Source organism: Nannospalax galili, unplaced genomic scaffold (genome assembly GCF_000622305.1).
Source record: "Nannospalax galili isolate Female #2095 unplaced genomic scaffold, S.galili_v1.0 scaffold369, whole genome shotgun sequence".
NCBI classification, from domain to species: Eukaryota; Metazoa; Chordata; class Mammalia; order Rodentia; family Spalacidae; genus Nannospalax; species Nannospalax galili.
The window spans coordinates 1,079,455-1,090,002 of record NW_008360318.1 but is presented as its reverse complement, the minus strand read 5'-3'; the positions used below and the strand labels follow the sequence as shown (position 1 = coordinate 1,090,002).

The window sequence follows — 10,548 nt, the reverse complement described above, 5'->3', positions numbered from 1 at the left end:
TTATTTATTTATTTATTTATTTATTTATTTTTGGTCTTTTTGAGACAGGGTCTCCTGTGTCCCCAGCTGTCCTGGAACTCACTATGTAGACCAGGCTGGCCTTGAACTCACAGAGATCCGCCTGCCTCTGCCTCAGGATTGCTGGGATCAAAGGCGTGCGCCACCACGCCCAGCTTTACTTGGCTTTTTTAAATCCACAATCTCCAAACAGCCTTGTGACATAGCAGTAACTGTAAAAATTTATCAGTGTCTTCAGGAGAAGCCAGAAGACTCAAAGGCAGAAAGTGACTTGCTAAAGGGATAATCTAGTGAGTGGCAACCCGAGACTTGAAGGTAGTTGCCGTACCTCCAATTCTCAAATTCTGATGCTTTTTCCTCCCTAATTCTGATTTTTTTTCCCCTTAAGCCATCACAGAAAGCCTTTTTAGTTTAGAGCTGGAGAAGATACCCAAGTTCAAAAATTTGAAGCTTCCCAAACAGCAACTTGTTAGTGATTCTGAGGGGGCTGTAATATTCAAACTTTCCTATTATTTTCTTGTTGGTAAAAATGCAGTGCCAATAGAATAGCATGAAAAGGTAAAAAAGTGAAAGCTTTTGCATGTAAAATGGATAGATGATGGTGACCAGTAAGCCACACTGGTAAATATTATACATCCATCACACAGCTATGACTGTTCATGTCCACCGAGAGGGTGCATTCTAACACTCTTAAAGCTAGATTTAGGATGTCGTAGCTACACTTTGTAGAGTGACTAGATTCAATCAGCAACAGTTCCTCTGATTGGTCGCCTGACTAGGTGAAGAAGGAGGTCCTGGTATTTTTCTAGTGAAGTTAGACTATGGTCTGTAGTAATTTAAATATCACTTTCGTATTTTAAGCCAATGAAGTGCAGCAAAGAAGTCCTAACCCTTAAATAAAGTCAGACGGCAGGCGAGGGGGAAACTTTCCTCAGAGCTTTCTCCTGGAACATCAGTGCCATCAGAGGTAGCCTTGTCTTCCCTCAGGCTCCAGATCCCTACTGACCAGTCTGCCTGAGAAACTTGATGGCAGATTTGTTCCTAGATCATGTGGGATGCCCACAGGTATAGGATGGAATATGTCCCCAATACAGCATCATTTTCCCATAGATACATCATTATTCATTTATTTTCTGTCACAATACATTGTACCATCCAGTTGCTGGGGAGTGCTGAGTATCGTTTCCAGCACTTGTCTCTGCCCTCCCCCCACACACTAGCCCTCTCTGTTCTGTCTCCTACTCGTAGCCTGATGTCAACTTTTCCTTTCTACTCTTCTTTCTTGACCTGTTTACTGCGTCACTGTTGACACTCAGCCTTCTCTCCTTGGGTCCTCTGTACTTCCATACCCTTATGATCCACTAACTATGATAATTACCTGCTTTGAATAAAAATGAATATCACTTAATAGGTCTTCTAAGACCTTCCATGATCTGATGCCCCCAGCATCTTCAAATTTGCCCTTTATAGTCTATGCTTACAGTAGTTTTAAAAACAAATTTTGAAATGTTTTTTAAAAAAATATGAAGATGGGCTGGGTGTGATGGTGCACACCTTTAATCCCAGCAACAGAGAGGCAGAAGCAGGCAGGTATCTCTGAGATAAAGGCTAGTCTGGGATGGCCTACATTTTGAGTTCCAGGCCAGTTGGGGTTCACAGTGAGACCCTGTCTTGAAAAAAACAAAATGAAAAGAAAAATATTAGGTTGGTAGAAATGAAAAACATTTGTTTTACTAAGACTTTTTCTTTCTGTTTGAGACACCTTGAAAAAACTAATTTCTCAGCTCCTCTGTCTTCAAGTATGGAGGATTTGCTAGATAATCCTTTTGCTTAGAAAACATTAATAAACCCTTCTGTGAGGGTGTATTAGAATGAATCAGAATGGAAGAGGCAAAGACAAAAGGAACTCAATTGCTCTGCTGAAAAGGATGAGGGCAAGCTGAGTTTTATTTGGTAATATTTGGGATGAGAGCTGAGAAGAAACTAGGGCAGCTTCCATCAAAGGGATGAAGATGGGCTATGGATCTCTAATGTCTTTCAAAGGCCCATGTGTTGATGGCTTGATCTCCAGCCCGTGGCACTCTTAGAAAACTAGGAATTTTTAGGAGAAGAAAGTAAGGCTACTGGGGGTGTACCCTTGAAGTAGCTATTGGAACCAGGCTTTCTTCTTCCCCTCTCTTTCATAGCCACCTTGAAATGAACAGGCCTCCTCGGCGTGTGCTCTGATTTGCCATGGAGCCTCAAAACCATAGGCCAACTGACCATGTAATGATGCCTCCAAAACTGTGGGCCAAAATAAACTTTTCCTCTCATTTAGTCAATTACTTCAGGTTATTTTGTCATAGTGACAGAATGTTGACTAACATATAGATTCAACACAGGGATGAGAAGAGGTAAGAAACTTTGAAAATTGTGATACCTAATTTTGCCCTCTGCCCCTACCTCTTTCCCTCTGCTATTAACCCTGAGACTTCAGGCAGTGTGATACCCCGACAGTACTGTGCTGATGGCTACTTGGGGAATGGAGAGAGATGTGTAAATGTTTTAGAGATAGATGGGAAAGCAGTATGAGATGGCCCATTGAAGGCTGTGGAGAAGGAGTTGGCAGTGGAGATCCACAGGAGTACTGTAGAGGACACTGACTTTTGTAGTGACATGGAACTAGGGTTCCAGGTCTGTGTGTGTGTGTGTGTGTGTGTGTGTGTGTGTGTGTGTGTTGGCCAGAGATAAACACTAAATATCTTCCAATGGTTCTTCACCTTAACAGGATTTCTCACTGAACCTGGAGCTTGGCAATGCAGCTAGACTGGTTGTTCCATGAACCCACTGTTTCTACCTCCCTTGTGCTGAGATTACAAGCATGGGGCTGCCACACTGGGCGTTTTAAATGTGGGTACTGAGGTTCAAACTCAGGTTCTCATGCTAACTTGGTGTGCTGGATGGCTTCAGTGGTCAACTTGACATACCCAGGAAGAGGAAACCTCAATTGGGGAATTTCCTCTATCACACGGGCCTATGCGTATGTCTGTGAGGCATGTTCTTGATTTTTAAAATTATTCTTTATTTTTTATATTTCATACAGAACATCCCAAACAATATTAGTCATCTTTATATCAACATCCCAAATGTCACCCTCCTATAGCCTCCCCGCTCCACTGGAGCCCATATACTCTGTCAACTCTGTCATCCCTATTAACTGTCCACTGTGTTGTCAGTGCCCCCAGCTGTTCCGCAGTGCAAGTTTATTCGCTGAGTCTAGTCAGCCTATCTAGAATACCTTGTTGTAGGAAGATCAGCTCTTCCTCATTTAGCAGTAATAGTTGCCAACATTCCTTTAGATACAATTGGGGTCTGCTGTTCATTTTCCCAGTTCTATGCTGAGTTACTGTCTGGGAGTCTCTTGGGCCACCCTGGCCAACAACTCAAAGGAAGGTATCTCCTGTCTGTCATTGTTTCTTGTTACATAGCCTTTAGTTATACAATAGGGACTCTTAAAGAAATATACTGATCACTTTACTCTTTGTTTATACTTTCCTTGTGGGTGTTTAAGACCATACAGTTGGCCCAGATAAACCAATTTATTTTTACTCTTAAGGTCATTTGAGGATCTGTTCCTCAGGGGTCACATGAGCTTGGGAGGAGCCCCTGGCTCCTTTCTTTTACCAATTCTGTCTATGCGAAGATAAGTCAAAGGCCCTACTCAACCGTGACTGACTTCACTTGGAAGCATGGAGGAAATGATTCCTCTGTGTTGACCCTCCTCTTTGTAGACTGGACACTGGTTCAAGCCCATCTGGTGGGGTCTCCATGGCCTCCCTGAACAAGAGGACAGGTGACTCACCACAGTTACAGGACATTTTGAGAGATGCTCCATAGTCCCCTGGAACTTAGTTGACCTTGGAAGGCAAGGAGCAGAATTTAAAAATTCTTCTGTCCAGATTAGTATAGGCTTCTAAGTATGGCTGTTAAACATCCAAGAATGTTAGTCCCACCAGTCTGGTACTTTTAATTACCATGTACTATGTAGATAAAGCTTGGTCAAAAACCAAATGTTCTCAGATAAACCTTGACTAGACAGATATTTTGTTCCTTGAACTAGTTGTATGTATAACTTTTCAGTAGATTGTTGGACTAATATGAATCCCTCTAGTTTTTTAAAACTAGCTAGGCATTATTTATCTCTCTCATTGTCTGATCCTTCCACCATGGTTTCCCCATTTAAAGTGCCCCTATTTCCCCCCTTTCTCCCTTAATAATACCCTTCTCCTATGGTCCCACCTCTCTTGAGCTCCTTCTTTCCCTTTATCCTCAAAGTTCCTTGTATACCTCCCCCCCATTTAAATAACCCTGTTTTTATCCATATCTCCCTTAGTAACACCTGTTTCCTACTGTTCTTCTCTTTCAGATTCTTTCTTTTCCTTTACCTCCCTGGTTCCTTTTCATTATCCTGGTTCCTGTAGTTATGTCTGGATACATACTCATAAGGATTTGGTGCTAGGATCAACATATGAAGGAGAACATACATTGTTTGTTTTTCTGAGTCTGTGTTACTTCACTTAGTATAAAAGTTTCTAGTTCCATCCACTTACCTGCAAATTTCATGGTTTCACTATTGTGAAAAGAGCAGCAACAAACATGGATGTACAAGTGTCATCTGCAATAGGATGGATTCTTTGGGTATATGGCAAGGAGTTGTATAACTGGGTCAAATGGTAGGTCCATTTGTAGTTTTTTAAGGGTTCTCCACATTGCTTTCCATAGGGGTTGAATCAGTTTGCAATCCCACCAGCAGTGGATGAGCATTCCCCTTTTCCCCGCATCCTCTCCAACATTTGGTATCATTTGTTCTCTTGATCTTAGCCAGTCTGACTGGGTCTTCTTGATTTTTGAGTACTTGGAACTTAGTGAATTGAACCATGGGAGCTTAGAGAAATGTAGATGACGGAGGCTTGGGTTGTGAAGCTTCAAAGGGCAGTATAGACTATCAGGGCTGTTTATATGATATATTTTGAATATTCTTGGCTGTTGTGTGATGTGGGAGGGCCCATCCCACTGTGGTTAGTGCCATCCCTGGACAGGTGGTCCTGAGTTGTATAAGAAAGCAGGCTGAGCACAGGCCAGAGAAACAAGTCAGTAAGCAGTGTTCCTCCATGGTCTGTGCATCAGCTCCTACCTATAGGTTCCTGCCCTGCTTAAGTTCCTTCCTCGGCTTCCCTCAGTGATGCACTGTCACCTGGAGGAATAAGATGCAATAAACCTTTTCTCCCATAAGTTGGTTTTGTCAGTGTTTTATCACATCAATAGAGAAGCAAACTAATACAACTGGAAAGCATTTATTGATTAAGTCATCTCCTGAGCCCCTCAGTTTCTGTTATTTAGAGTTTATGATCAAAATACATTATGTGTACTTGACAAAATATCAAAAAAAATCCATAATTATGTATAATTTATGCATACTAACAGAATATTAAAAAATGACCCAAACCCGACATACAACACTGTAAGGACAATGAATGCCTGCCCTTCTTGAGAAGCCCATACCCAGGCTCTCTGATCAGCTTTGTTCTTTCCTTAAGCACCTTTCTCTCCTACTTTTAATAAACCCCAGGTCTGCATCAAATAAAAAAATGCCACCTGCATCAATAACAAAAAAGAAAACCGAGCAATTACAGTTAAAAATCCTGTTAAAATCATTGTTCAATTTACACTAGTATTTTAGTCATTACATATTTCCTCAATTGGCAAATACTGAAAATTATTATCCTATGAATGCTTGAAAATTTTTTTAATTAAAAAAACAAAAACAAAAACAGTCCTCTCACTTATAAAATTAGCCTGTGGTATTGTGACTATATCTGGTTTTCCTTCCCATCACAGTCAGGTTATATTTCTTTATCCCCTTGGGTTTGGTGGTGGCCATAGGACTTGTTCTGGGTAATGGAGTATGAGGAAATCATCTGAGCTCTTTCAGAAGGAAGCCCGGAGGACTGGAGTGTGATTTTTATGTTGTATTTCTTCCTACGCCTCTGTGACCAACAACATGGTAGCTGCTCTGTCAACGTCAGGCCCGAACTGAGGATTGCACAACACAGTTCTCAGATGAATGACACAAGAAACAAGTCTGTCTTCTGCTGCTCCCCACCTCTGAGATTACTACAACATAACCTAGCCCGAGAAGCATTTACCATTTGAAGCATGATCGTAGGTGTGATAATTTACTTTGACTGCTGTCACAGTCAGCTTCAGTTGTCAGCCTGACACACCTCAGATAAAGGAGCCTAAAGTGAGGATTTTTCCTCTATCAGATTGGCCTATGGGCAGTCTGTGGGGCATTTACTGCCGATTGATGTGGGAGGGCCCAGGCCACTGTGAGTGGTGCCACCCCCAGACAGGTGGGCCTAGACCCTATGAGAAGGGTGGCTGAGCAAGCCAGGGAAGCCAGCCAGTCAGAAGCATTCCTCCATGGTCCCTGCTTCCATTGGTGCTTGTACGTTGCTGCCTTGATGCCCTGCCTTGCCTTCCCCTTGAAGGTGGACTATAAGCTTTAAGATAAAATAAAGCATTTCCTCCCCTGGTCGGTTTTAGTCAGTGTTCTATCACAGCAATAGAGAAAACTAGTACGCTCCAAAATTGGGGAAAACAGAATTTTTGGAATTTTGAGAGGGGTATCAAAACAAATACCAGTAATTAAAACCAGTTCCAAACCAAAACAATTTACACTAGAGGGTGTTTCATTGCTAAAGATGGTCAAGCAAAAGTGAGAGGGTTACATGCAGGCAGCACAGTTGGGAAAGCCAAACGGAGGAAGTTATAAGGACTCTTTGAGGTGTCTTTTAACTTTCATTTAATTTGGACACGGTAAGAGTAGTGCTAGTTGTGTAGGGTACAAAATGAAGTTAGTGAAAGGCTTTGTTCATTTTGGTTGAAATGCTAAGCAATGCAAGTAGTTTTGATAAGAGTTTCAAGAATTCCTTTTTAATTCATTCTTCCAAGGGACAGTGAGAAAAAAAATCAAAGATTTGGTCATTGGTAAAAATTGCTTGGAATATAAATTGCAACCAATACATTGTAGAACACTATGGATTAATCCCCTGTTATAGTAAGTTCTCTCTCTTTCTCTTCTCTTTCTATTTTCCAGTCCTTTCTTTATGACAATCACTTATTACATGGAGCAAGAATCAGAAGAAAGTTTATTGGGCTTGGACTTAAAGGAAGGAGCCTCCTGGGACAGTCTGCTCAAAGTTTGTAACTTTGCCTGTAATAACTACAGCTCATCTAATGCTTGAGTCTGACACTCAGAAATTTACCGTCTACTTTGGAAGGAGCGTATTAAAAGGCACAGAGGACAGATGGAAACCACAGAAAGGAAACGGAGGTGGCCCTGCCCTGGCAAAGAACTCTGAGGTCCTCTTCTTCAGAAGTGGCACAAACAGCATGCTGTGCCTTCGCTGTTTCTTAGATTCCCCACCATGCTTGGGTTGCTTTCCCTCCTTCACCTGCCAGCCATAACATTCCAGGTATTTGCAGTGTGTTCTCTAGCTGGAGAAAAACTGAGGGACCACTGAACCTTCCTGGGGAGGATGAGTCAGCTTAAGAGACCTCCTGCCAGGCCTCCAGCCCTGCCTTTTAAGGGTGCCGTTTCTCCTCATGACAGTTGCAGAATTTTGTTTTGAATGTTCTCAGAAGGGATCCCAAAGGAAAGAAGACATGGATGAGGCAGACAAATGAAAACAATCTTGGTGCAAAGCAAACAGATCAACCACCCTCAGAAAACCCAAGACAGAGGCAAGAGGCCTGGGCATGAATCTATGAGAAAGCCTTGACACATCTGAGGGAGCTCATCACTGAAAAGCTATCTACAAGCCAGACAGTTTTTATAGCTCCCAAAAGAGTTTAGGGCTATTATCTTAAAATATGTAAGCTTGGAAGATGGTTGGATCAATATTTTTTTACAGAAAAGGAAATTGATGACTATGTATTAGTATCTTTTCCTATTGCTATGATGAAATACTCTGAGAAAAGAAACGTAAGGGAGTAAGTGTTTATTCTGGTTCACAATTCAAGAGTACAGTCCATCATGATGGAAGTCAAGGAGGCAGGAACTTGAAGCAAATATTCACATCATATCCACAATCAGGAAACAGCAACAAATGCATGTTGGTGGCTGGGTCCTTTCTTCACTTATACAGTCCAGGATACCATCCAGTGAATGTACCAAATAAAAACAGTCTTGCAGTTCACAGTGGTGAGTCTTCCCACCTCAGGTAACACAATCAAGATAATCTCCCACAGGTGTGCCTGGAGGCCAGTCTCCCAGGTGACTCTAGATTTGTCAAGTTAACAATTAGCACTGACAATCACAGTGGTATAGATCTGGCTTCTACAAATTCACTCAGTACAGATGGGGACCAAAATTCAAGCCTTCTAGAGCTTCACTGATTCCATCAATACCACATAAATAGCAAAGTTTATAATGGTCAAAAATCACACAGAGGTATTGGGTGTGGTGGCCTACTCCTTTAATCGCAGTACTCAGAAGGCAGAGGCAGGTGGATCTCTGTGAGTTCCAGACCAGCCTGGTCTACATAGTGAGTTCCAGGACAGCTGAGGCTACAGGGAGACCCTGTCTTTAAAAAAAAGACACCCCCCCCAAAAAAGAAAATGAAAAAAAAATATACAGTGCTTACTATGTGCCATTCACTGTTGTGAGCACTTCATATGTATCAAAGCTTCTATCCTAATGTAGAAGAATGAAACTTTATCTCACACAGAGCAGAAATCTCCTCATGGAGATTTAAGTATAAGACCTGGAACTATACATCTCCAAGAAGAAAACGGGAAACGTTTTATGACTTTGGTCGTGGCAAAAGCAAAGATAGACAGGCAGAAATATATCAAAGTAAAGACATGTACAGCACAAGAAATAATCAACAGCATGAAAAGGCAGCCTATGGAGAGGAGGGAAGACTTACTAACCCTGTATCTCATAGGTGGTTCATTTCTTGGGTCAGGAATTCCTTCAACAAGATAACAAAAATAAAAGTAGCAACAAACAAAAAAGCAATCAAATAACTTTATCTTTTTAAAATAGTCAAAGATAGAACAGGAATTTCTCAAAAGAAGACGTGAAAATGGACAAAAAGTACATTAAAAGGTTCTCAGCATCAGTATCAAGGAAATACAACTTAATCTACAATGAAATATCACCTTATAATTGTTAGGATGGTTATTATAAACAAAACAAAAGATAACCGGTGTTGATGAGATCATGGGAAACTGGAAACCTTTGTCTATTGTTGGTAGGACCATAAAATGGTGCACTAGTTATGAAAAACAACATGGGGTTCCTCAAAATGCTACAATAAAAACACGTGACCCAGAAATTCCCCTACTAAGTATATATCCCCCAAATGAAATCAAGATCTTGAAGAGATATCTAATATTCAAGACTTGGAAACACATGAACACACATGGACAGATGAATACAGAAAGAAAATGTGATTATAGGGTATATATAAAAAGAAAGTATCTCTCAGCGAGATATTTAGAGCTATTTGTCTACCAAACATCTCTCTATCATCAATCAGTTAATCAATCTACCGATTGCATATCTGGGAAAGAACATTATTCAGCCTTAAAAAGACAGAAATTCTATCATGTTTGACAGCATGCCAGTCAGAGATGGAAGAGGACACGACTCTGAGTCATATGTAATAGACAAACTCACAGAAATAGAGGCCCTAAAGGTGGTTATCTGGAGTTGGGGACTGGGAAATGTTGCTCAGTGGGCATAATGTTTTATTATGTTAGATGAATATTCTGCTTATTCTTTTTTATTTTTATATAATATCAATTTATCCAAAATATTCTTTCAAAAGTAAATAATTAAAAATTGGAAAAATTTATATTGCTTTAAAATATAAATAACAATGTTTTATAAATTGAAAACTGGTGACTTTAATTTTACTAAAATTATTCAGTATTTCAGATCATTTTGATTTCTTTTTGAGGACAAATGAGTTCAATGTCAAAGGAAGAGGGCAGAGTAGGGCACAGCTCAGTTGAGCGCTTGCCTAGCATGTGTGGGGTCCTAGGTTCTATCTTCCAGCACTGTGTTTAAGGCCGTGTTTGGGATTAGATAACCTCTCAGGGAGGCAGACCCTGGAGAAAACCGATTCTCCTTTTCTCAGCATCCATTGATTGCTTGTAGCTCTTCCTCTTCAGGTGGGATCCAGTGACATTTTTCACATTCACTTGGCATGTCAACTGGTTTTGTCACTACGCAGATCTTGTTAGACTATCATACTGTGGACATTTCATTGGTGCAGTTTCCCTATCATGTTTAGAATATAAAACTAACAGCAAGTGCTTTGTTCCTCTGGCTCTTAAATTCTTTCTACCACTCTTCCTCAATGTTCTCAACTTTAGATGTAGAGGTTGCACTATAGATGCACCACTTAGGGCCAGACACCTCACAGACACTTATTTTCTTCATTGGACCAGTTGTGGAAGGTTATATTGCAAAAATCA

General features: G+C 40.8%; 1 protein-coding gene across 6 annotated transcripts in view; it reads right to left on the bottom strand.

Annotated features, from left to right (window-relative positions):
* The window catches only part of Cpne4 (copine 4), a 592,536-nt gene that overhangs the window by 71,089 nt on the left and 510,899 nt on the right, over positions 1–10,548 (bottom strand). The gene's annotated exons all lie outside the window — the stretch shown is intronic.